Genomic DNA, 27744 nt, shown 5'->3' with positions numbered 1-27744 from the left:
CTCATCGTTTTTTTTTTAATATTCATATTATTTTGTCTAAATCATTTATTATGCTTAAAAATACTCGTTGGCTAATACGATAATGTTGCGTAAAATTATTATTGATTATATGGGGGCTTAGGTGAAAAAAATCACGTACCAACAGTTCATTTGCGGCGACCCGATCGCGTACTATATATTTTCTTTTTTTTGGGTTGTGAACTCCCGACATCTTCAACGATACTTTGTACGACTCTTTGAATCGATTATATTATTAGTTCGGCTCCCTCGTTAGATGAAGATGATAAAACGAATTCGCCAAATGAAGATAATGAACTTGATGATTGCATTTTTTAGAGTAAATTACACTTTGTGTCCTTTAAATATAACACAAATTATGAAACTTGACCTTTTAAAAAATAATTACAGATTATGTCCAAAATCACTATGTTATGTAACAGTTTATATCCTTTTAAGTAAACTAAGTTAATTATATCAGTTATCCTCAATTTAACCAAGGGCAAATTGGTCCATTCACATGTCATTGACTCAAAAACCCACTTTTAAACGCCATTCGCTCAACGACCTCCATTCCACCACCGGAAACCCCTTTCACCTCCACCGCAAATCTCCACCCACTCGAAAAACATCATCACCAGAACCATACCACATCTCCCACCTCTTCCAACGCGCCCTCTTGTAACAACTCTAAAAAAGCTCCCACAATAATTCGTAATCAAAACCCCGAACACGTGTCGACGAAAACCAAAAATGATAAGAGTTAAAAAAAATTCCTCGTCGCGTGGTGCGACGGAGGCCTAGAAGCTCGTCGTGTCGCGCAACAGAGCGAGATTCACCTGCCACACCCTGACTTTTGCGGAAGCGTATGATGTGTGACTTGCTCAATATCATTGCATTCAATTATAATAAACAACTATATGGTTAAAACATGATGTTCATCCATTCATAAGTTTGAAATGTTACAAACACATGTTACTTAAGTTTAAACCAGCATATCCTCAAGTTATGTTACCAAACAAAGTGGATGACATCTAAACTTGAAATTTACGTCTTGAAAACAACACCAGCGCCCAGGATCCATCTTGTTTCCTGAAATACATGTAATTTTGAAAATATCAACAAAAGTTGAGCGAGTTCATGTGTTTATGTATGAGTTCGAATAATCTTGTAAACAATTGTATGTATGCCTTTGTAATCCGGTATGAAAGCGTCTATGAACAGATCATTAATATGTAGCTAAGACATTAATATGTGTGGTATGTAGGAAGTGCTGAAATCTAGCGAATTTCCTCCGGGCCATCCGGCAGGAACAACATAGTCACCACATGCGGCCACACAAGGACCCAAGGGTGGGGCTCGCTACACCCAGATAGATCTACCACTCATGCCCCTTGGTCTATACTAGATTAATGGCACTTAGGAGAGATACTACATCATCCACGTGATCTAACAGTTCATTCCTTAGCTAAATCATACCATTGAAATATTTGAACATTTGAAACATGTATCTCACCCCGAGAGTTATAAAACTGAAAACAGTTAAAAGAAAAGGGGGACATGAACTCACTGATTTCCGTCCTGTATCCTGTAACTCAAAGATCACTTCCTGATGTCGTACCACTACTTACACACGTGTTATGTTTCATTAGACGCTTAGGTCGTGTAAGGACTCTTAGTCTTAGTTGTTTATTAAGACTTATTTTGGAATTGTTGGTGTACTTTGAGTTACATCTTTGATGTACATTTTATAATTCCAAAGTATATAATTATTAGTTAAAATAATACTATTTTTAACTTAAATTATATTTATTTCACTATTTGGAATATTGTTAAAACAATATATTTTTAACTTGGTTTATTATGTATTTCCACATATGTATTTTCCCAAGTATGGGCGTACTTGTACTTATGTATTTTCATACTTGTGTATTTGTGTATTTTGCCAAGTATTGGTGGTGTATTCCGGTGCGTATTTATACGTATGAGGATTCGTAGTTTCTTGTATTTATTAAGTATTTTGTACTTAATTTTGTACTAAATTTTCCGGAATATTATTTTTAGACAACTAAAAATCACCAACTTTGTATTCTTAAAATACATATATTTTAAGAGAATTTTTATAGAAAAAAAATATCTATAAATTTTACTTGGCAAAATAAGTATGCTTCCATATAAATCTCAAAAAATAATACATATCTTTAAATTGTTTAAGAAAATATATATATTTTCTCCACTAAAATATAATATATTTTCTATTTGTCAAAATATGATACATTTTGTAACGCTTGTAAAAATTCATATTTTCCGTTTCTTTGGTTTCCAAAATACCGTTTGTCCGATTGTCCAATATTCGAGTACAAATTATATATTTATTTTCTTGGAATTTTGGTAACATTTTGTATTACAATTTTGGTACATTGGTGAGTTATATTATTTTCAAGTTCCTAAAATAATATAACTATTACACATAATATACAAATAGCACACAATTTATGACATCTAAATATATATTTTCCTAAATATATACTTAGTCATTTTTATTATCAAAAATCAACCTCCAATATTTGTAATTTTTATAATAAAAATTATGGCAAATTTTTATATGAAAACCATGATCAACATTTACTTGTAAACACTTGTTTAAAAATATTTTTTCTAAGTGTTTAATTTCTACAAAAATTTTGCCATAGTTTCCCCTTAAAAATGGAGGTTTCCATGCTTAAAAGCATATCATTTGCTTTAAATATGCATTTTACACTATGACATAAACTTGAAAGTTTGTAAAAATTTGTAGTAACTTCACATGTTGTTTAGTAAGTTTAGTTACCTCTAAAAACATGGTTTTAGTTTATAAAACTCATTCTTGTAAATTTTAGTTCTTTACAACTTGTATGATGATTTTCTAAAACTAATTCTTCTTGTTAACAACATTTTTCTAGCTTTGATGTAACACTTAAAACATGATTAATTTCTTTAAAAACCATGATCGTGTTAAATCTTGTAATAAATTTTGGTTTCTTGGAAACATTATTTTTGAAATCTTTTATTTTCAATACTTATATCTTGTAGAAATGTTTATCATACACTAAAACAATTTCATTTTCAAGTTTATGATTAACATAAAGGATGATCATTACAAATTTCACAAGATCCATCCTTATACTTGCTAGATCATGTGTTTAATCATCATCTAGCAAGCTTCTTATGATGATCAACATCATAAACACAAGAAATCAACAAACAAGTTTCATACATACACTAAAACAACTTAGATTTTCATGTTATTAAGCTTTATGTTCAAGATCATCTTCATGTTTCTTTGTGATTCTTAAGATTAACAAGTTACATAACATTTTAACCACTAAAATTAGAAGTAATAACATGGTTAAAGGAGCTTACTACTAGCTCTAAGGCTAGGGAAGAAACAAAGATGAAGATGATCAAGAATGAGGTGGATAAAAGCTCTAGGTGAAGGTCCTTCCACTTCTAATGCTTCCAAGCTTCTTAGTTATGCTTAAGACACCTCTAGATCACCTTAGAATGCTTGAGAGTTGAAGGAAAATGAAGGTTGTATGTGGGCATGTTGGAGCCGAGAATGAGGGAGGAAAGAGGAGTTTGGAGTGTTGGTTTGAGGTGTTAAGAATGATAGGAAATGGAAGACTCATGGTTTAAATAAATTGCCTTCCAACATGTTTTTATATAATGGTCACAATGTTTATAATTTTTCCAACAACATCCAATAAAATATTGAAACAAATCAATTGGTGGGTCCCTTGTTGGAACCGTAAATGGGGGGGGGGGGGTATGTTAGTTATGTTTCAAATATTAGTTAGGGATGTTAGTTAGTTTTTAAGTATGTTGGTTAGTGTTTTAGATGTTTAGTGTTTATAGGATGTATTATGATGTCCGGTGACCATAACTAGCTTCCTAACACTAAAACAATGCCTCTAGTGAAAATTTGGTGTTTCGGGTAGTGTCTGGTTGTTTGGTTAGTTACCGGTTCCTTAAAGTGCTAAATTGCGCAGCTTAGTATGCTTTATGTTGTCGTTTGTGACAGTTTTGATTCCCGACACTTAGGAAGGTATTCTGGACCATTAAACCATAATTCTGCATTATATTTTAGAGTAAAAAGCTGATTTTTGCTGAATTGTGCAGAATTCTGCAGTTTTAGTTTGTTTCAGGCACTTTCCGGCACTTAACTATCACTCGAAAGACAGTTTTATGATCCTTACTTTCCTACACGCTACTCTAGTGTAACTCTTGGTTTCGGGGCCCATTCTGTGTCTTAACATCATATCTGTCTGAGTACTGAACTCCCGTCAGTACTTCTAGTTTGTCTGATAACTGTGCTAACTTTGTTTCATGCACTAATTAAACCATATTGTGTTGCATGTAATAATCATAGACAATCTTGTAAACATAAAATGCATTTGTATGTATATGACAGTAATTAGAAAATCATCCACGTCATTAATCCAAATCAGGCACAGTCATTAAGATACATCTGTTTAACATTGTACGGATACATGGAAAATTGCCAGTTGTCACATTCTTCCCCTCGTTAAAAGAATTTCGTCCCGAAATTCAGGCTACGTTGTCGGTTGCAGGGGAGTTGTGAAACAAATGCGGATACTTTGATTTAATCTAGTTTTCACGCTCCCAAGTAAACTCTGGGACATGACGTGAATTCCAACGAACTTTGACAAGTTTAATACAACTTCTCCTAGTCTGGTGGACCTTCCAGTCCGTAACCTCTACAGGTTCTTTAGTAAATTGGAGTTTGTCGTTTGGCGTAAATCCCGTCTGCGGAAATAACTACTGTTTCCTGTGTAGGGCTCTTCTTGAGATTAGACACGTGTCATGAACACTACTAAGCTCTTCTGAAAGGTTTAGTTTGTATGCAACGGTTTCGATCCTTTCCAGGATCTCGAAGAGTCCAATGTACCGTGGGTTCAACTTCCCACGTTTACCAAATCGTACCATGCCTTTCCAAGGCGAGACTTTCAGTAAAACCGTATTATCAACCTCAAATTCCAACAGTCTCTACCGCTTGTCGGCGTAACTCTTCTGTCTATCACGTGCTGACTTGATATGATCACGTATCTAAACTATCTTGTCCGTAGTTTCCTGAATCAATCTCGGGGCTAATAAACCGTTTATCTCCTGTCTCCGCCCAACACAACGGGGATCGACACTTACGTTCATATAGAGCTTCAAACGGGGTGGCCTGAATGCTTGTGTGATAACTATTGTTGTAGGAAAAACTCCACTAAAGGCTAGTGAGTAACCCTACTTCCACCAAAGTCCATCACACAAGCACGTAGCATGTCTTCCAACGTCTGAATCGTTCGTTCACTGCGGCCGTCCGTTTGAGGGTGAAAGGCTATGATATGGTTCACCTGTGATTCAGAAGCTTGTTGAAACGATTGCCAGATTCTTGACACAAATCGACCATCCCGGTCGGATATGATAGAGACAGGCACTCCATGACATGCCACAATCTTTCTGAGATAAATATCTGCTAACTTCCTTGTGCTATCTTTCTTACTGATAGGTACAAAGTGTGCAGACTTCTTGAGTCAATCGATAATCACTTTAATTCGTGTCTTCTTTGGGTTCTTGGTAGCTTCGTAATGAAATCCATTGAGATTTTTTCCCACTTCCACATGGGAATCTCAGGTTGTTGTAGAAGCCCTGAAAGTTTCTGGTATTCTGCCTTAACTTTTGGCGTAAGTAAGGCAGTTACCTAGATATATAGCGGTGTCAGCTTTCATCTTGGGCCACCAATACCAATCCTTCAAGTCTTGGTACATCTTGTCGGATCCAGGATGGATCGAGTACCTTGACTTATGAGCTTCATCCAGAATAAGTGCTCATAGATCACCAAAGAATGGTACACAGTTTCGTTCCACGAAATACATTGTTCCATCTTCCTTTGGAACCAATTTCACGTCCATACCATGCAGTGATTTAGCTCGTAAGTTCTCTGGTTTAAGTGCTTCCTACTGGGCTTCACGAATCCAAACGGTGAGATCGGTTTGTATTGTCATATCTAAGTGCGTTCCTTGCGACTCAAGGCGTCGGCTACAACGTTCGCCTTACCCGGGTGATACCTGATCTCACAATCAAAATCATTCAATAGCTCATCCCATCTATGCTGACTCACATTCAAATCCTTCTGATAAAAAATGTATTGCGAGCTTTTATGGTCCGAAAAGGTCGTGCAGCGAGTACCATGCAAGTAATGACGCCAAATCTTTAACGCGAATATCATCACTCCTAACTCGAGGTCGTGCGTCGTATAGTACTTCTCTTGCTCCATTAACTGACATGACGCATAAGCAATGACCTTGTCTTGTTGTATCAACGTGCAACCAAGACCTTGTCGAGAAGCATCACAAGGAACTACAAATCCATCGGTACTATCAGGTAAAGATCAGATAGATGCATTGCAGAGTTTATCCTTCAATGTCTGAAAAGTCGTTTCTCGTTTCTCTTCCCGATCAAATTTCTTATCATTCTGGGTTAGGGACGTTAGCGGCTGAGCAGTCCTAAAAAAATTCTCAATGAATCGTCTGTGATAGCCCGCTAACTCCAGGAATTGTCGTATCGCAGTTGGGGTTTTTGGTGATTCCCAATACTTGATTGCCCCAATCTTGGCAGGGTGTACACGCATTCTATTCTCATTCACCACGTGACCTAGGAATTTCACCTCGCGAATCCAAAATTCTTACTTTGACTGTTTTGCATACAACTGTACCTCCTTCAGAGGTTCCAAGATAGCTCGCAGGTGTTGCTCGTGCTCCTCCTTGGTTTTCGAGTATATGAGGATGTCATTAATAAACACAATCACGAATTTATCCAGATACGGGTTACACACTTGGTTCATGGGATCCATGAATAATGCCGGTGCGTTTGTTAAGCCAAATGGCATGGTAAGGGACTCGTAATGTCCGTAGCGAGTCCGAAAGGCCGTTTTAGGGATACTTTCTTCTTGTGTCCTCAACTAGTGATATCTTGTCCTTAAGTCAATCTTAGAATAGTAGCTGGAACCTTGTAGTTGGTCAAACAAGTCATCAATTCTCGGTAAGGGGTACCGATTCTTAATGGTTAGTTGTTTAGCTCCCTATAGTCTATGAACAATACTTCTTCCTCACCTGTTCCAATTTCAGGATTTCTAACCTGGAACAATACCTTTTCCTCATCAATTCTTTGATTTCCTTCTAGATCAGGCCGTATGTACATACGAAAAACTGTTGTCCTTCTTCCTATCCAATAACACTGGAGCTCCCCAAGGTGAGAAGCTCGGCCTGATAAATTCCATTGTCTAGCAGCTCTTGCAGTTGTGTTGAAAGCTTCTGTATTTCGGACGGGGCTAACCGGTAAGGTATTTTTGCCACTGGTGCCGTTCCTGACACTAAGTCTATTCGAAACTCTACTCGTCACTGTGGAGGTAGTCCAGGCCAGTCTTCGGGAAAGACTTCTGGAAATTCCTTCACAACGGGAATGCCTCCTAATCTTGGCCCCTTGGTCTCCTTGTCGACATTATGAGCAAGGAAGGCTATGAAGCCTCTTCAGAGACACTTCTGCGCTCTCATAACCAATGTGAAATGTCACAATCTTCCGCCTTATGAGGCCCAGCGTCCTTGCATAAACTGTATGAAGCCGTGTACTATAAGTGTTTCATCATTCTCAAGAGGGATGCGACCGATTTTCTCATGACAAATAACTTCAGCCCCATTATTGGATACCCAATCCATGCCGACTACAACATCAAAACTTCCTAAACCAACTGGTAGCAGGTCAATAGAAAACTTTCGTTCTCCAATTTCAAGTGTACAACCCTTAATAACTTCATCCCCTTCGACTAATTTCCCATTCGCTAATCCTATTGAATAGGGGGGGTGTCTAGCTTACTTGCTTCTAGACCAAGTAGGTTCTTAAATTCTATAGATACAAGGCTAAAGTCGGCGCCAATATCAATCAAAATGGATGCATAGTGTTGGTTAATAGGGAACGTACCCGTCACAATATTCAGGTCTTGGCGTGCTTCATGAGCTCCGTTCGTGAAACTCTTCCTCGTGCTTGGTCCTTCTTAGGGCAATCTTTCCTAAAGTGCCCAGTGTCACCACATTTGAAGCAACCAGGAGCTCTGTCATTACCGTTTCCGCCTTGGTTGTTGTCGTTATCCCCTTGGTTGTGGTTAGTATTTTCTCCTTGGTTGGGATATCTTGCCCAACAGGTATCCTTGCTGTGTCCCATTTTCCCACATCTATCACACTTAGGTCTCGGGCATCGACGTTCATGGTGAAACTTGCATTCGTCACATCTCGGCTTAGTCCCCATATAACTTTTACCGATGGCCTTAGTGATAGCTCCATAAGCTTTCGTGCCATGAGGCGGTTTTGCTTCCCTTCTTTTATTTGCGTTTGAGTTGTCGTGACTTGCTGGGGTTCCTTTCTTCAGGTTTGAAAACTTTCTCTTATTTCCATCCAAAGAAGACTCCACATGCGTCTTCTTCTCCTCTGGATTTTCATTCGGTTTCTCCATCATTACTCCGCCCTTGGCAGGTCCTAGGGCAAGAGTTATCGCCTGAGCGATCCCCATTATGGTTCCTCTTAGTCTACCATTGTTTGTAATGTTGCTTGCTTCGTATTGGGCGATTGCCTCAGCGACTTGCTGGTTCACTAGAGCTTCGAGCTCAGCTCTTGTTGCAGGTAATGGTTCCGGTTGGGTCTGACCAATGTCCCTTTGTTGTGGTTCCATGAGCTTCACATGCATAAAACATATCGACGAAATTAGACATTTATTTCAGAATAAATATTGTCGTCGATAAGTGAAAGCAAAGCTCATTCGCCGTGCATTATAAGCATAAGGATAAGGTAATTCCTAATGAGGCCTATTCAAATCTTCCCACCATAATCATCTCATCCTTGTAATGAGTCACACCAGAATCTTGCTAAGGGTAATTGACTTTTACATACACCATATCAACTTGTCGCAATTAGTCTTGCGTAGAAAACCTCATCGGAGTCACCTTACTCCGGTTGACGCAAGTCATCCAGTGCTATACAAAATACGGTGAGGCCTTCCCTTCACCTTGTTCCTTGTTTATTCCTCAAGTTTTCGACTCTTCCATAGTCTTTACTTTTACAAAAATGGGCATACTTCCCAAAGGATGGGGTTATGCATTACTACCACGTGTAGGGGGTGTCGGTGGTGTAATATGGGTAGTGGGTGATAGGATGCTTATGAGGGGAAGGACGAGAAGAAGCTTCCTGCCTGTTTCATCCATGTGCCTAATTGGAGTGGGAATCTGTTAAGAAGAGGAGAATCGAGCGGTTGTTTTTGTCGTTAAAACATGTGTTCTATGCTTCATGAACCTTGACTGTCCGGCGCAGGAAGGGCCCCTTTGTCACACTGGACTGTGTGACTTTTACATTGTTTTTGCTTGGGTTCCACAAGTCCCAATATGGTTGATATGGTTTCTAAAATTGTTGAATAGAGTGCAGTACATGGGTTATACTACAATCCGCGCCACGCTACCTCCTTGGGGTAAAACGAATGTCAAATGTAAGGGTCTATCGTAGCAACTACAATGGATAAGTTGGGGTGTTGTAGGCTCCGTACAAGCTTAAACATAAGAATCTTGAAGTGTTGAGAAAAATCTTTTCTGCATGTTAACCATCTTCACTTGCTTAGATACCGGGTCCCAAACGACTCGTGCTACAGGTGGAAGTGTTAGGTGCAAGCAGGCATAGACAGACTTCCTACCTTGTGGAGTATTAGTAACCATCTCGGTTGTCACACCCCAACCAATGGCGGAAACATCGGGATGAGACGAAGTGTGAAGATTGCTCGAGACATCATAACACTAATAATTGTGACAAGTATTTAAATAATCATTTCATTCCATTTCTAAAGAATCAATTACAAGGTTTTGAAATAAAATACAACATGAATAATGAAATAATACAATATAAATACAAATTTTAAAGTGTGTATCTAAGCATCCTACTAGATTCCATGCATCGTCAACATCCACCTGTAACATGTTAAAATAAAATTCAATGCAAAAGCAAAGGCGAGTACACAAGGTTTAAATAGTATAACATAAGTATAAAAGCATTTTACTCGAATCCACATGGCAATTTGTAAGCAAGGTAATTAGCATGCATATCATTACATCTAAACCCAAAGTGTCCACTAGTATTTAGCATCCCTCGCCACAAATGTGACGAGACCGTATAGTATAAAGACCTAACAATCCCCCGTCGGGTGGTGTGCTACTCCTATAGCGCTATAATTGTTAAGCGAGGGTATAACATAGTAATGGCATAAAGCATGTATCATCTAGCATAACAAGTAGCATGTATAACGGATTGAGTTCGTAAAGCATGTTTATGTGTGTGTAAGTGTAATTTTGTATGGTAACATGTTACAACCCAAAAGTGGTTTAAAATGTAAATGGGTCGAGTGTACTCACATTGATTGCGTATAAGAATTCCTTGTAAGTAACGTACGAGGAAAGATTAGGACTCTAAAAGAACGAACGAGAGCGTTTATCCTAGATATTTAAAATATCACATAACGAACTTGTTATTATTATTTTTTTGGTAAAAAAAGAGAATCCTAATATTTAGGGTTTACGAATCGACTAATTTTAACATTAATATTTATATCGTTAATAACTTTAAATGTTATACATGAATTATAATACTTGTTTATGTTAATGTTTTCTTTTAAAAGAAATAAATGTTGATTATTGATTAAAAGGAAAAGGGAGAAATTGTTATCTATATTGAATTTAAGAATCTTTAAATAAGAAAAAAAAAAAAGATTTTCACCAAAAGATTAACAAAAATTCAGCCAAATCACTCTTCACGGGAATCGAATTCGTGACCTTGCGTATACGTGCACATAGCTTGACCAACTAGACTACATGACTAACTCGCTTGGATTAAAGGTTTTAATTATTTTATACGTTAACTGCATTGTTCCATATACTGATTTAATAGAAACCAAAAATAAAGTGGAGCAATAATGTAGGAGCCGAGTCTAGAACTCGAGACCTCCTGCCTGTTCGTGTAAAGCCCAACCACTGCTCCACATTCAGTGTTTTGTCAAAATTGGAGTTTTAAAATCATTTAACTACTTATTAACTGTTCATCTTCTTCATGAAAAGAAGACATAGTTTTGACTATTTATGTAAACCCATATTTTCAGATGTTTGAATGTAATATAAAGGTCAGAACTAGACACATAATGTTAGGATACTAACGAAAACAACAGAAAGAACGAGAAATTATATTGAACACGTAACGACTCGATTCGGAAATACGGGTATACCGAAAATGTGTTCGTCTTCTATGTTTCAATACGTAAACAGTCATAAGACTATATATATGTATGTTATAAACAGAGGGTTAAATGAAGAAAACAAATGGAACAAGGAGTATATATACCCTACACAGTGGTGGTTGCTTCAGGCTCGAGTTTTTCCGATGTAGCGATCTTCGAACTCCGGCGAACTGTTCGATCTTCCGGTGAGTTGTGAGTGATACGAAATGCGGTGAGTGTTGTTTGTGTTGGTGCAGTCATCTGTCAACTTCGTCTTAATATCGAGTCTCGGGTTCGTTGCGGTTATGAGTCGAACATGATGTCATCATCTTGAATGATGACCTCATCATTACATGTCCACAAGAGACAAATTGGCAAGAATCATTGAATTTAAATGTTAAGTATGGCCATTTTGTGATTGGACCACTAAATGGTCCAATGAGAAATCACCAAATTATGGTCCAATACATGAAGGTTCTCGTGAAGTTCAAATGATATGCATTCACAAGATGACAAAAAAGATGGAAGGTTCACATGATGTAGATCGCTTATTCAGAATATGTCAGATCGCTTATACGGAAATTTGCGGAATTGCTTTTATGGCATTATCATGGACCGCTTTTACAGTTTTTGTTTGAACCGCTTTTGTGTACACTGTCATTATGAGCGGTCCTAGAGTTCTATAAATAGGTTAAATGTTCATTTCATTTGTAACAACTTTCAGATCTGATACCGAGGTATTGCCGGTTTTTCCTTGTAATCGAAACGTTGTAAAATCAATATACAAGAGGATTAAAGTGTGATACAAGCTGTGTACGCATCCATTTCCTTGTTTCCGCCTCTGAAACGGAGTTGAGCTCTTCCGAACGACTCGTTTAGGTCGAAATTCGATCCTACAATTGGTATCAGAGCCAAGGAGGAGGAGATCTCGCATATACAACTCGTTTTTCATCATTTTTCTTCTTCTACACCTTTCTTTTTCGAAAAAACGGAACTTTTTAAGGTCAGTATCGCTTCAAATTCACACAGTATGTGCGTAATCATGAATTAACAAAACCTGGAAGTTTTCAGAACTTAAATCGGCCTAAAATTGATTTAAATGGAACTTTTGCTCGAAAGTTGTTCGTCCGTTGCTGACGTCACCTTGTGGTTCGCTTATTTGGTCAAGTTTATGGCTCGCTGATAAGGTCACGTCAGGACCGCTCCAAAAATTAACCTCTGGTTCGCTTATTTGATAGAGTTTTGAACCGCTTTTTAGACAAGTCGTGGGTTCGCTTTTTGTGACATTTTAGGCCCGCTCATATGGCATCATCATAAACTTCTTGGTTCGCTTTTTAAGTCAATTGGGGACCGCTTATCAGACATTAATGTGCACCGCTTGACAATTAAGTCTTCACATGGTTGATAGTTGAATAATGTGAACCGTTTGACAATTAAGTCTTCACATGGTATTGCCGTCCATTTTATCATATTAATGTGTTTGCCGCCCCAATATTAAAGACCGCCCATTCATTTGGCCCTATTATAAAGCCCATCATTAATTGTGAGGTTGTCAGCCATTTAAAGAGTTGAACCGTCCCACTAAAGATTTGGCCAATCTTTGTTTTTCCACCGCCCATATAGGCCCAATCATTGAATTTACAATATGTTATGCGGCCCTATCATTTGATTCTGATGATTGTTTTGATATAAAGGTTTGGTAAACTCAGAAGTGTTGGATTATTATTGACATTTGAATTTTTGATCCGAGTCACATTCCAAGTTCAAAGCATTGTGTTTGTTCAAGCTCAAAGCTTATTAGTTCAAAAGAAGAGGGTCGTGTGGTTTTGCCGGGTCATAGCTTTTCGTACGGTTTGATCATTTGAATCTCAGTTCGCATCAACTTTTTTGTTCGCCCGGTGTGTCAATCTTCATTCTGCTCAGTCTGTCAACCTTCAGTTCGCAAAAATAATCACCAGTTCGAGTACCAGTTTTATTTCCATAAATTGATAAATCTTTAAACTGATTGTGTTTTTGTTTGTGTGTATTCAGGCATTTCCCGAAGCATCATCTGCGCTTTGAAACATGGCTGAAGAGTTCTACAATGCGTTCGCGACACCCGTTGCCCCTGTAACTCCTGCTGAAGCGTTGTATAATGAGAATGAGACGGGCACTCATCAAAAACCGCCGAAACTCATGTACATTGAAGATTTTCAGGGATGGAGAAATCGATTTGAGAATTGGGTTCAAGCCTACAGATTCGATGCTTGGTGTTCACTGATAAAAGACTATGAGAAACCAAAGAATGAGCGTGGATTAGTAAAGGGTTTCGATGATTTTACTAAAGCTGATAAGTTGAAGTACACTAGTGAGAAGATGATGATCAGCATCCTTCAGCAAGCAGTTAAAGAAGATATCTTCGTCTTACTTCAACATAACGGAACAGCTAAATCCATTTGGGAAGCGTTGATTCAGAAATTCAGAGGGAGTGCTGATATGATCAAAAACAAGAAGGCATTATTGAAGAAATCGTTTGACATGTTTACTGCATTTGATCATTAAACAACCAAGCAGACTATTGATAGATACTGTCATTTGGTGTTGGAAATGGGTAGGTTGAATATAGTGAAAGATGATGATGAGTGGGTTGATAAATTAGCAGAGGCGTTACCACAGCATAAGTGGGGAACGTATTTGATGGTTGTGAAACTTATGAGAAAGTCCGAGAACATGAATTTGGCTCAGTTTATTCAGAAAATCGAAGAGCAGGAGCTGGATATTCAAAAGACAGCTATCATGACAAATCCAAATGCAAAGCAAGATGTCAGTCTATATTATCGGGGAAACAAGTTTGAGACCACTCCCAATCTTAGTCCAAAGATTAGTACTGCATTCAGTACTGATGTTGGTGCATGTTTGTGACAACAGCTTAGATTTGGTCTTTGGATATCTTGTAATTAGTTAAACGATAAACAGTTAGCGGGTTTAGCTTTGTAATAGTGAGATAATAGTGTTTGGGCTAAACTAAACCCATTTGGGTCAAGGGGAAACGAATTGGGCTTTGCCCATGTAGGAAACCCTAGCCCAAATAGCAAACCTTGTGTTATATAAACAAGGTTAGGCTTTAGGGTTTAGGTTGATCAGTTGATCAGTTAATCAGCCAAAACAATTTGTGAGAGAGTATTTTCGTGAGAGCAATTAGGCTTGGATGAAAATTAGGGTTAGGGTTTGATTGATTGTAATACGTTTGTTTGATAATCAATAGAAACCCGGTTGAAAGTGATTTGCTGTTCTACACGTTTTCTGCTACAATCTGATCTAGAGGATTCCGCACTCTAGGTTAGATAGACGATTCTGTGACGATCCATAGATTCAAGGGGACCTACAATTGGTATCAGAGCATTAGGCTCTTGATTGCTCGGTTCAGAATTGTTTGCTGCAGAAACAAGGAAGAATTTTCGAAAATTTGAAACCTGAAAAATTAGGGTTTTGAGATTTTCGAAATTTTTGTGTGTTTTGATTCTGATTTTTGATTTTTGTTGGCTGATTTGATATTCTGGTTGTTTGTTTGCTGATTTGCAGGTTTTCAGGATAGTTTCTGATTGACTGGTTGAAGGATTTTGGCTGAAAAGGCTTGAGAATTCGAAGATTGTTCTTCGTGTTCTTCGTGTTTATTCAATCAGTTCTTCATAATTTCGGGTTTTTAGTTGCTGATTTGGTGTTTTGATTTTGCAGATTTGTGTTAGCAGAATCCAGAAAATCATCAAAAATTCGTGCAGATTGAGTTTCCATAGTTACTGACTGGGCGAAATTAGGTGTACTGGGCGAATTTGACTGACCTGCGAAATTGACTGATCCAGCATATTTATCAGCGAATTTGTGATTTATTTAACTCGGTCATCGGCGAACTTAAATCCAAAGGCGACTTTGGTAACCGAATAACTTTCCACAGCGAAATTATCTCGGTTTCGGCGAATTTACTGGTCGTCGTAATAGCGAATTTGGCGGATTTGGAGCGAAGTTGACCAGCGAACCTGCGAACTTGATCAGCGAATTTGAACTAGTTGCAAACCAGCGAACTTGACTTGTCAGCGAAGCTAACCTGCGAAATTAAACCAGCGAATTTAACTAAGTACCTAGCGAAATTAGTAGAGGTTTTAAGGGGTGGAATTTCCATTGGCAAGCGTCGGAAAATTTTCGGTGTTTTGCAAATAGAATTTGATTCGTAGCTCGTTTGACAGAACCGTTTGGACCGTTGAACTCGTGTGATTTTTAGGACAAAAAAAAAAAAGTCTGGAAAATCCCGATTTCGATTTTTGACATTATATATCATTGGATTCGTCTTTTCGAGACGATTCTAACGGTGTAATTTGGTAACCACTGTTTTCGGACGACTTTTGTACGGTTTTCTCAGTCTGCAACGTTTAAAATGTCGAAGATGACCAAGTTGAATGCACCTAAGATGATGAAGGTGGAGAACTATCTTACTTGGAAAGACAGCTTCAAATCCTTTATTAAATCTCAGGATGCACGCATGTGGATATGTATTGAAGATGGGTACATAAACCCAGTACATGCTTTTGAGGGCAGACAACGTAGAACAGACTACGTGAACATGAATGAGGCTGATAAGAAAGTGTATGAAGCTGAAAAGAGAGCTTTAGCTGCAATAAAGTCATCCTTACCTGATAGCATCAAGCATACCTTCTCAAAGTACACAAACTCGAAAGATATGTGGGATGCATTACAGAAGCGATATCAGGGAAATGAGAGTGCTACTCAGGCATTCATAGCAGAGATAGTGCCAGTAGATGTGGCTGAAACTAGTGTGAGTGATGTTGAATCTGAAGCAAATAATGCTGAGGCAAAAGTGGATGCTGAAGTAGAGAATGAGAGTGAAGCTGAACAGGTTAGTGATGATCAAACTACAGAAGTTCATGAGAAAGAGGTAAAATCTAATTCTGTATGTTTGAGGTGTCGTGAACTACAGGGTGAGGTTGACCGGTTGTCAACTCAAAATCAAAGTCTGGTGAGCGAGATGTCGAGCATAAAAGAAACAAACTTTTTCGCTAAAAGAAATGAAACTTCATACTTAAAGAAGATAAAAGGGTATGAAAGTGAAATTGAAGCTTTAACATGCAAATTAAATGAAAAGCTTCAAGTCATAGACTTAGCTCACGAAATGATGGCTGAAAAAACAAAAGAGATTTCTGATAAAAACAAAGAGTTGTCAGATGCACAACTCAAAATTATTGAACTTGAACAGAAATTAAGTCAATTCAGAGATTCTTCTTTTGTTATGAAACACATGATGGGTGGGTTAAAGAAGAGTAATGACAAGACTAGTGTGGGATATAATGAAGTCCCACCTCCTCTTAGTCATGACTATTCTTTCCTCCCGGATGAAAATGAGCTAGCAGCCTGTATGTCAACTGCACCAAGTAGTTTCGCATCTACATCAAGTCAAGGGTCTGAGAGTGGTGATGCTAAGAAGAACAATAACAGGGAATCTTTGAAAAAGAAAAATTCACCTCCAAAGGGCAAATATCAAACTTTTGTTAAAAAGATTAATTTTGTTCAAGGTAGTGATATGAAAAATGAAACTGCTGTTATTGAAAAAGAATCAAATGTAGAGTTTGCAAAAAATAAGAACATAGAAAAATCTGAAATTAAGCAAACTGAACAAAATTCTTCCAAGGCATCATCACCACCTGATAAGGGAACTACCTCAGAGACTCCAGCTAATAAGTCTTTGAAAAGGAGATCGTGCTTCAGGTGTCATATAAAGGGACATGTAGCTAGCTGCTGTCCTAACAAAAATAGTGAAGCACAACTTAGTGACAAACAAAGAGGGAAACTACCAGAGAAGAGTGGTGATAGTGAGGAGAAAGGTTCAAATTTTCCAAAGAAATCTGTTCCTAAGCAACCACAAAATGTTGCTATTGGTGTAGATAAGGCTGGAACAGGAACTCCACAAGTTCCACGTTTTCAAAGAAATCAACAAAGATTTCAGCCTAGATCTCCACCAGGCAGATATCAGAGACCTAGAAGCAGTTCACATAGAATGAACAACTTTAATTCTAATAATTTCAGAAGTCAATGTCAATATCAAAATCGATACCAAAATAATGGTGGTCGAACTTTTTATAACAATGGCTTTAGAAATTATAACAATCAAGCTTCTTGGAATCAAAATTCAAGGTTTCAAAGGTCAAATAGTCCAAATGTATATAGGAACCCTCAGGACCAAAGGCCTAGTGGAAATCAAAACCCATTTCCATCAATAGGTCTAAGATCCAAGACTCCAGTTAGGAGTAATGGATATTGGATGGATGTTCCGGTGGTTGGTGAATTTGGACGACCCAAGACCATTAAGGCTTGGGTCCCCCAATCTAACTAATTTCTAAGTTAGTGTGTGCAGGAGCTGCTAAGGAGGATTATCAACTTATGTTGATAGTGGCTGCTCTAGGCACATGGCGGGGGGTGTGAGATTGTTTGATATGTATATATTTTAAATGATTTAAATTGAAGTTCAAAGTGTTGAGTCGACACAGAGGATAACCTGGCAGATCTTTATACTAAAGCATTTGACAGGGCTCGCTTTGAACACTTAGTCGAACTCAATGGGATGAGGAATCCTGAATAACTGGTTTTTCATAAGAATTTTTGTAAATAGTTTACTGCTTTTCTTCAAAAATCAAAAACACAAAAAAATTGAAAAATCAAAAACATAAAAAAAAAATAGAAAATCAAAAATGAGATATCACTGTGTGAAAAAGAAGAAATGATAGTACATCAGCAAGTTAGACTGTCACACTGAAATTGAACCTAAATTGCTTAAGTGTGATAGCAGCTTCATCATATGATGTACCAGTAGGCAAAAAGCATGAAATAATCAACTTACCAATGTGATATAAACTTAAATAAATTGAATATGAGTGGGGAACACATTAGTGGTGTATGGTTTAATGACCTTAATTCTTGCGTTGATAGATTGCCAAAATCTGAAGTTTTGGGTCTTTATACTGTTGTTTTATCTAGAGATATCTTGGCTGTATGTCTGTTAGAACTAAAATTGTACATGACCCCAGGAAAGATAGTCACTTGGAATTAGCTCATTTCTATTTGAATGTCTGTATATTTCCCGATACACACAATTTTGATCTGATTCTGAAATCTTCTCTGAAAAAAGTCGTGTACCTCCTCTGCTGCATCCAGATATATGCTGACCTGGAGGTGCTAGGCAACGACAGCTTCTGCTGCATCCAGATACATGCTGACCTAGCTGTACGTTGTCGCGCTATAGATCTAATACACCCGAAAGAGGCCCTCAAGTGCCCAAAAGAAACCCAATAAACCTATATCAAACTGAGAAAATCTCATTTGATTTGTATATTATACCATCTCTACTAAGATCTATTCTTTTCTCTTCTCAACCTAATCCCAGTTAAGATTTCAGAAATCTGGATTGGACTTGTGAAATATGTGGTAGGGAAGATACTTGCATGATAGAGTGTGTTGTTTATATTTCCAGGATTTGATTTGTATTTATTTGGGTGTTCATAGTTAAGAAATCAAAACATGATAAAACAGTTTAAATGCAGACCTAGACACAGTCAGGATATCTTAAAGGATGAATTCAGTATACTCACCTACTACGATGAATCTTTGTGCATACCTTGATCGTGGGGGTATATCCTGAGGTGGGACACGCTCGTATGTCAATATATTAAAATTACCTTAACGTATCATATGGTAATGGTACTTGAAATGTTCATGCATTTTGTTTAAGTGGACAAACATACTGGTAATCGTCTTGAACTGCTTTTCACTGAACATTAAATAAAGAATTATCTAATTGTGTGAAACAGTTTGATTGTGCTGATATGATCTTCTTACCAGTGATTCTCACAAAAATAGAGTGTTTATTGCTTTTGTATTTACTTGCTTTCAGAAAAATATAAAAATCCAAAAATAGTGTCTTTTTTCTGTTTAAAATTCTTAACGTACGGAAAACTGTTATTCTTGGAGGAATTGTTACTGATAGGGGGAGACGGTGTTAGTAAGTGAGCTCAAAATTTTCAATCAGGCAGGTTCTTGTGTGTTGAGCAAAATGTTTTGCGTGTTGATGATTTTGAAAAAGCTTAATCTGTTACACAGTTTAACTAATCTCTTGAAAAATAATAATTTATTTAACTTATGTTGAAACATTCTTATGGTTTCTCGAGATGTTGGTTTTATAGTGTTCAGATTGAAGCAGTTTGTTGCTGAGAAGTTGCTGTGAAGTGTGAAGATGAGAGTTTGATTGGCTGCATGGTAGAACCTCCTTTCTATATTGCAGACAAGATTGAAGAGTTTGAAGATTGCTGTGCAAATGCTAAACTGGAGTTTACTCAAGTGCTAACGTGTTGAAGATTTGGTGATTGGATGCATCAGCTTAGGGGGAGTCTGTTGCTGACAGAAGCTATTGAAGCTAAAGCTATCCAAAGACCAAAGACAGTGCGAGACTACTTGAAGATTGCAAGAAGACTGAAGACAAAGTTTTGACTCAAGACAAAGTTTTTATGAAGCTATTGTCAAGGGGGAGTTTGTTGGTGCATGTTTGTGACAACAGCTTAGATTTGGTCTTTGGATATCTTGTAATTAGTTAAACGATAAACAGTTAGCGGGTTTAGCTTTGTAATAGTGAGATAATAGTGTTTGGGCTAAACTAAACCCATTTGGGTCAAGGGGAAACGAATTGGGCTTTGCCCATGTAGGAAACCCTAGCCCAAATAGCAAACCTTGTGTTATATAAACAAGGTTAGGCTTTAGGGTTTAGGTTGATCAGTTGATCAGTTAATCAGCCAAAACAATTTGTGAGAGAGTATTTTCGTGAGAGCAATTAGGCTTGGACGAAAATTAGGGTTAGGGTTTGATTGATTGTAATACGTTTGTTTGATAATCAATAGAAACCCGGTTGAAAGTGATTTGCTGTTCTACACGTTTTCTGCTACAATCTGATCTAGAGGATTCCGCACTCTAGGTTAGATAGACGATTCTGTGACGATCCATAGATTCAAGGGGACCTACAACTGATGATTCTGCCAGTCCTCATGCAAGTACTACAACTCAGAGTGGTGGATCTACTTCATCATTCTCAAGCTTTAATCCTAACATCAACACACCTAGTCCTTAAAAGCAAAATTCTACAAATTTGCAATGCAATGTGACACTGAACATCCAGAATGGTCAAAGTCTTTCTCCTGAAGTGGCAAAGCAACACATGGCATGTCTTGTCGCTATGTTAGAATCGTATGAAAGTTTGATTGCAGGTAAAATTGGCAATCCGATGCTCACAAAAGAAGACTACGACCAAATCGATGCAGAAGAGCTTGAGTTGATGGATGTGAAGTGGTGCTTGGCCAGTGCATGTAGGAGAGCTGAAAAATTTCAACAGATTACGGGCAGAGACGAGTTTCGAGGAATGGCTACTTCTCCACTTGGTTTTGACAAGTCAAAGGTTACCTGTTTCCGATGTAAAGGAAAGGGTCACTTTAAACGGGAATGTAAGAACCAAGAGTCAACTGGTAGCCAAGAAAAGAGCAATTATTATCAGAAATCGATCTTTCATCAAATCGATCAAAAACCTCAACAAAAGGAACCGCAAACTGCTCATGGGAGAATGATTGAATAAGCCAATAGGAAAGCTTATTATGGGATAATTGATCAAAATGATGAGGTTGTAGCACAGGGATTTAGTTGGGACAAGTATATACCTAGTAAAACTAAATCTGATGTGGCACTTGTTACCAGGATTCTGGATCAAAGTGAGGATTGTCAGAAAAGGATTCCTATATTTCCAGATCTTGGAAGTGATGTTGATACGGATGATGAGGAAGAGTATCTTAACAAATGTAGAAAAAGCATTGATCCTGACAGTTTTAATTTTTTCTATGCAGATAAAGTTGAGATGCTGAATCAGAAGAAGATTGCTCGATTGCAGAGAGAACTAGAAGCTGCAAAGCTACTCGCTGATAAAAAGGCGAAGACTGAAGATGTCAAAACAAAAGATGAAGCAACTGCTGAAATTGCAATAGAGAAGATTGTTGAAATAGAGAAAGTGGTCGAGAAAATTGTCGAAGTCGAGAAACTCGTGGAAGTTGAGAAAATTGTTGAAAAGATTGTCGAAATAGAAAAGATTGTCGAAGTCGAGAAACTTGTTGAAGTTGAAAAGACTGTCAAAGTCGAAAAGATAGTTGAAAAGGTGATTGAAGTGACAAATCCTTGTGAGAAATGTTCAGAAGCTTGCAAAGTTTGTGATGAGAAAGATAAAAAGATTGCTGAGTTAGAGAAGTTTAAAGAAGATTTACTGTCAGATGTGAAGTATGTGAAAGAGTCATACGATGTACTGAACAGGACAGTTGACAGTTTAAAAAGAACGAATGCAGAAATGGAAAAAGCAAATGACAAAATGAGTGCAACTTTAATGACAAAGCAAAGCGTCATCAATGATTACACTGAAGATTGTGCTAACTTGAAGAAGGAGTTGGAACTTGAGAGAATCGAGAGTGAAAGGATTAACAGATTACTTTTGAGTTATACTACGTGTGATTATCTGATTGATCGTGTTTATCCTACTGTCGCAGGTCTTGAAGCTTTCAAGAAGAAAGGAAAAGAAGAGGATACTGGTAAGAAACCAAGTGTCAAGTATAACAGATGTCCGCCTCCTATCTTTGAGAGTTATTCCCCCAGGAAACCAAACGAGGAACAAGTAAACAAGGCTCTAAACATCAAATTAAAGTCTGAAATCACTGATGAATTACCAGACAATATTGATGTTACATTCACAGCGTCTGACACTGATCATGAGTCCGAGTTAGTTAAGAAAGTTGTCGATCAGGTGTTGGATACGGATGAAGAGTCAAAACCGGAGTCTAAGTCTGAAAGTTCGAGTTCGTCAGAAAAGAGTCCGAGTTCATCGGTTAAGAGGGTTTACAATAAAGAATTTCTGTTATCAAAATCTAATTTGAATGACGAATCAATCAAAGTAGCATATACGTTGAATGATTCAGACAAATTATATTCTGATGAGGAATTCCCAATAAGAAGTGTTAAAACTGAAATGATCAAACAGGCTTTCAAATTAACAGAAATTTATATTTCTGAAATAAAAGATTTAAATCTTGCTGAAAAACCTAAAAAGTACACTTCTAGAGTTCAACAGAGATTGAACAAGAAAAAGGGTTATGATTATGGTTCAGGTTATCAAAAGAATCTAAACCATAATGGTAATCTCAAAAAGAAAGGTCTTGGTTTCAATTCTTCAGAAAATTATAAAAATCAGAAAACTTATAAACCAAAAACAAAATTTATTTCAGGAGAAAGTTCAGAGGATGAACAGAAGAAACCGTTCTGGAAGCAGTCGAATCAAGAGTTTCTTGCTGAAGTGAAGAAGAATGTGAGGAAGTTTGCTTCGAGAGTTGATAGGAGAACCTGTTTCAAATGTCAGGAAGTAGGACACATAGCTTGGAGTTGTCCCAAGACCAAATACCAAAAACAGGGAGTTTCTTCTAACTCTGTTTTGAGAAAAACTTGTGTTGATAAGAAAGAACAATCTGTAAAATTTGTTAAAAAGATTGAAAATTCTACTTCTGAGGAAGGAGAAAGTTCAAAAAGGTTTTACAAAAGAAGAGGTGATTTAAGTAAACAAAAATGGGTTGTTAAATCTGAGGGTAATTCTGACAATGAATCTGATTCCATAAAATCAGAGGAGTCATTGGTTGATAAAAAGATTGTGGATTCCGTTCCAGTGGTGAACGATGAGAATTTTCCAAAATTGTCAAAAGAAAATTTGATGAAGAAAGTTGGAAAGGTTGAAATTTCAAATCAATTCTTCGCTGATAAAGGAGAATTTGATGTTGAGAAGGCTTTCAACGGGAAAGTCAAACATATTTTTGGGAAGATGGTTGATAAGAAGGTAAAAGGTGCTAAAGAATTTTATAAATCAAAATGTTGGTGGGACAGATGTGTTCCAAAGTCACCCAAGGCTGGTGAGGCTTGGGTGGACATTATGTTTGACTAAAACACCGGACTTGCCGGAGATCCCAAGTTTATATCGTGGATCAGGAATCGGCATCTTTCATGTTTAATTACGATGATTTGAAAATGTTTAAAATTGTCAAAATTTTACAGGATAAAGGACTATGCCGGAGCTTCCAGGTTGGTAAGCGAGGAGCAGGTATCGGCATTTTTCTTGAGGAATTTATTACGGTAATGTCAATTATGCAAACGGTAAAACAAAAGGTTTGTTTATGTTTTGTTTACAAGTGGTTAGAAGATTTGATTTGTGAATAACTTGTGCATATGGTAAATCAAGGACATTAATTTGTACTTGCATTTTCCTACAAGTGATTGAGAGACAAGATGATGAACCACATCCCCGATTTTAGTATTGATATACTTACAAGTGGTAAAATCAACCAAATTTATTTTCCGGAAAAATCATTTTGATTAAAACAAACTTAAGTGTTTTGAAATCTAAATGAGAAAATAGTTTGTTGATAGGGGGAGTTCTGATTGTTCATGCCAAAGTGAATGGCGAATTGATGCAATTTGATATCGGTTGTCATGTTTCTGTACAGTTTGTTTTCAATTTTCGTTAATGTGTTTGCATTTTAGGGGGAGTAGAAAATTTCAGAAAATCCAAAAACATTAGAAAATTTGAAAAAGACAAAAACATGATAAAATCCAAAAATGAGTTTGTTGTGAAAAAGAGGAAATGATAGTACATCAGCGGACTATCACAACATGCTAAAGAATTGGAAAGATTAAAAGTGTTAAACAATCTTACTGTGGATATGTCAGTAGATTTTTGCACATTTAATAAACTGTGTCGAGATATAAACCTAAATTTCAAACTTACTTGTTCTGTGGGTTAACACAAACTTGGATATATAGGTAACCCCTGAAATCTTGTTTGAAAGGTCCCTTATTCTGAGATACTAGGTCTTTATGCTCAGTGATATCTGGGGTATTATCCCGGGACTTCTGCTGTATGGAAGTACTGACCTAGTCCCCGGATAATACTTTTTGCAAATGCTTGAAAAAGCGCCGCCCTCAGCAAATCGATGAAACAATAAAATTGATAGTCATTGCTGTTGTAAAAAAAGATCCTCTAAAGGGGACCCACCAAAAGTCGAGCCGTCATCTCTCTGCTGAACGGAAGTTCTGACCTGAGCTCTCACGGTTTCGCATCTAACCCCTTTACAGATATCATCTGTGGTATACTCACCTGTAAGACTGAATATTGGGATCTGGATACGGGAGTATATTCAAGTAGTGGGACACACGGATAAGTTTTAGTTTCTAAGATATTAATATCGTATCTCTGAACAGTTGAACTTTGTGTGGAAATTTAAGTGGACCAGTATACTGACAATCTAGGTAAATTGTTTAAAACTTAAAATGAAATGAAGCTTAACGGTGTTGGTGATTTGTCTCATAAGTTGATATGATCCTCTTACACAAACTCACAAAAATAATGTTTGTAAATATTTCTTTACTGCATTTTATTTCTCTTATGTCAAAAATCCAAAAAGATTTTCAGTATGTTTTAGCATAAATTTTTGAAAAATACAAAAAGATTTTCGACAACTGGTATTGAAAAGTTGATTTTCAAAATTCCGAGTGCTAAACATGACGAACAAATGGTTTGGGAGAGTGTGTTGGTTTTTGAAAACAAAAATGATATATATCTCCAAGTGGTTCTTCAAATTGTAAAATCATTCTGTGATTGTATAATGTCTGCGAATGATTCATTAGATCTTTACATGTTATCATTAGAAAATTTATATTTGGGTAGAGGATGTGCAGGTTTAGAAGTGATAGAGAATCAGGTTCCGATACCTGAAGACTTTGTGATTACAACTTGTCAGACTGCGATCCCAGCATATCGAAAGGGGGAGTCTGAAGACATCCGAGTAGAGATTGTTCGTGGGGAGTTTGTTGATGATGTAAAGAGAAGAGAAAGATTTGAGGATGCTTTCACTGTTAAAGACTGAAGCCGTTGAAGACTCGACACTTAAGACTCGTCAACATCTGAGGGGGAGTCTGTTGGTGCAGTCATATGTCAACTTCGTCTTAATATCGAGTCTCGGGTTCGTTGCGGTTATGAGTCGAACATGATGTCATCATCTTGAATGATGACATCATCATTACATGTCCACAAGAGATAAATTGGCAAGAATCATTGAATTTAAATGTTAAGTATGGCCATTTTGTGATTGGACCACTAAATGGTCCAATGAGAAATCACCAAATTATGGTCCAATACATGAAGGTTCTCGTGAAGTTCAAATGATATGCATTCACAAGATGACAAAAGAGATGGAAGGTTCACATGATGTAGATCGCTTATTCAGAATATGTCAGATCGCTTATACGGAAATTTGCGGAATCGCTTTTATGGCATTATCATGGACCGCTTTTACAGTTTTTGTTTGAACCGCTTTTGTGTACACTGTCATTATGAGCGGTCCTAGAGTTCTATAAACAGGTTCAATGTTCATTTCATTTGTAACAACTTTCAGATCTGATACCGAGGTATTGCCGGTTTTTCCTTGTAATCGAAACGTTGTAAAATCAATATACAAGAGGATTAAAGTGTGATACAAGCTGTGTACGCATCCGTTTCCTTGTTTCCGCCTCTGAAACGGAGTTGAGCTCTTCCGAACGACTCGTTTAGGTCGAAATTCGATCCTACAGTTTGTGTCGAAACAGAATGAGGTGGGGTGTTAGGATATCGAAACGTGTTGCGAGTGTGGGGTGCTTGACGGGAAGAAAAAGAACCAGCGACGGTATTCGGCCGGAGTTGCTCCGGTGACTGGTTTCAGCAAAGGGGAAGGGGAGGGAAGGTGATGGTGTCGGCTGGTGTGAGAGGGAGTGAGTGAGTTTGAATTATATTAGGGTATTTATACTTAGGGTTTTGTAGTGGGTTGGGTAATTAATACAAGTAGTTGAGACTTTGGCATTTAAAAAAAAACAAAACCCGATGTGTGTCGGTGTGTATATATTTTAGATGTATATTTAAGCCCCTTTTTACACTTTTAGTCAAGTTTTAAATTTATAAAACACGATATTTACTAACACTAAACACACATATGGGCAAGTGCACCCATCGTGGACGTAGTATAGTGTTGGTAAGATACCGAGGTCGTCCAAGGACACAAGAGCTTTTAATACCGGTTTTTCCTCAACGTCTAATCAAATCAAAAAGGTTAGAAAAATGTTTTAAACTAAGAAAAATAAAAACTAACTAAATGCTGAAAATAAAAATAAAATAAAAAACAGATAGACAAGATGAATCACTTGGATCCGACACGTGTATTAGTATAACCTTTGATTATTTTCGCACTTTTGCACTTGTTTAAGAGATTATCTTAGTTATTGTAGTAGGCCCCTCTTTTGAAGGCGACGTTACCCTCAACCCAGTAGTTTGAGTCAGCAAGGATACAATCCTAAAGGGTCGGATTATTGAAAGATAATGAATTAAGTTATTAATGCAAATTATGGTAGGCCCCGCTTTTGGCGGTGACGTTACCCTCGGCTAAGTAGTCTGAGTCAGCAGGGATACAGTCCTAAATAGCCGGGTTATAGTATTAATAGTAGTTAACTTATGAGGGGGTCAAAGAGTTTGGATCCCCGCCATCCAATACCTATGGGCATTGAAGGAGATCCTACTAAATTTGACCCAGGTCCCAAGCAGGACCTCTAAACGATGAACAAGGGCAAGACCCTTACCAAACCGTTCCCTTAACCCCCGACCAGGTAGCCAACATACCTCCATATAGACCGTGGAGATATGAATGGTGAAAATCTTTTATTTTATATAGACAGTAAAATAATGCCAAGACACCACGGACAAACGATAAGGAAAGATCACCTTCAACATAAGTAACTAGTTATTAAAGTCATTAATACAAAACCAAATAAAAAGTGCAAAAGATTAAAAATAAAAAGTATTATACTAAACACTTGTCTTCACCAAGTGATGTAAGAGACTTAGGCAAACATGGCCTTGATTGTCAAGAACTCTTACGATCAATCTTGCATCCCGAGACGACTCACACACTCTACGATGGACAATGGATGATGGTGGTGGATGATGGTGTTATGGTGGTGGTGGGTGGTGGATGAAGTGTGAGAGAGGTGGTGTGCCAAGGGATGAGAGAAAATGAAGCCAAGCTCCTCTATTTATAGGCTGAACAGAAGGCTGGACACGGCCCCGTGTCCGCTGGACACGGCCCCGTGCCCGTCTGACATTCTCTCTCTTCATTAATTGTAATTGCGAATTAAAATTAATGCGCCTGCTGTACTTTCACCACGCCCCCGTGCCCGCTGGACACGGCCCCGTGGTGGGCAATGGAAGCTTCTACTGGTTTGTCT

This window comes from Helianthus annuus, chromosome 10 (assembly GCF_002127325.2).
Source record: "Helianthus annuus cultivar XRQ/B chromosome 10, HanXRQr2.0-SUNRISE, whole genome shotgun sequence".
Lineage (NCBI taxonomy): Eukaryota > Viridiplantae > Streptophyta > Magnoliopsida > Asterales > Asteraceae > Helianthus > Helianthus annuus.
Note: the sequence above shows the minus strand (reverse complement) of the source record.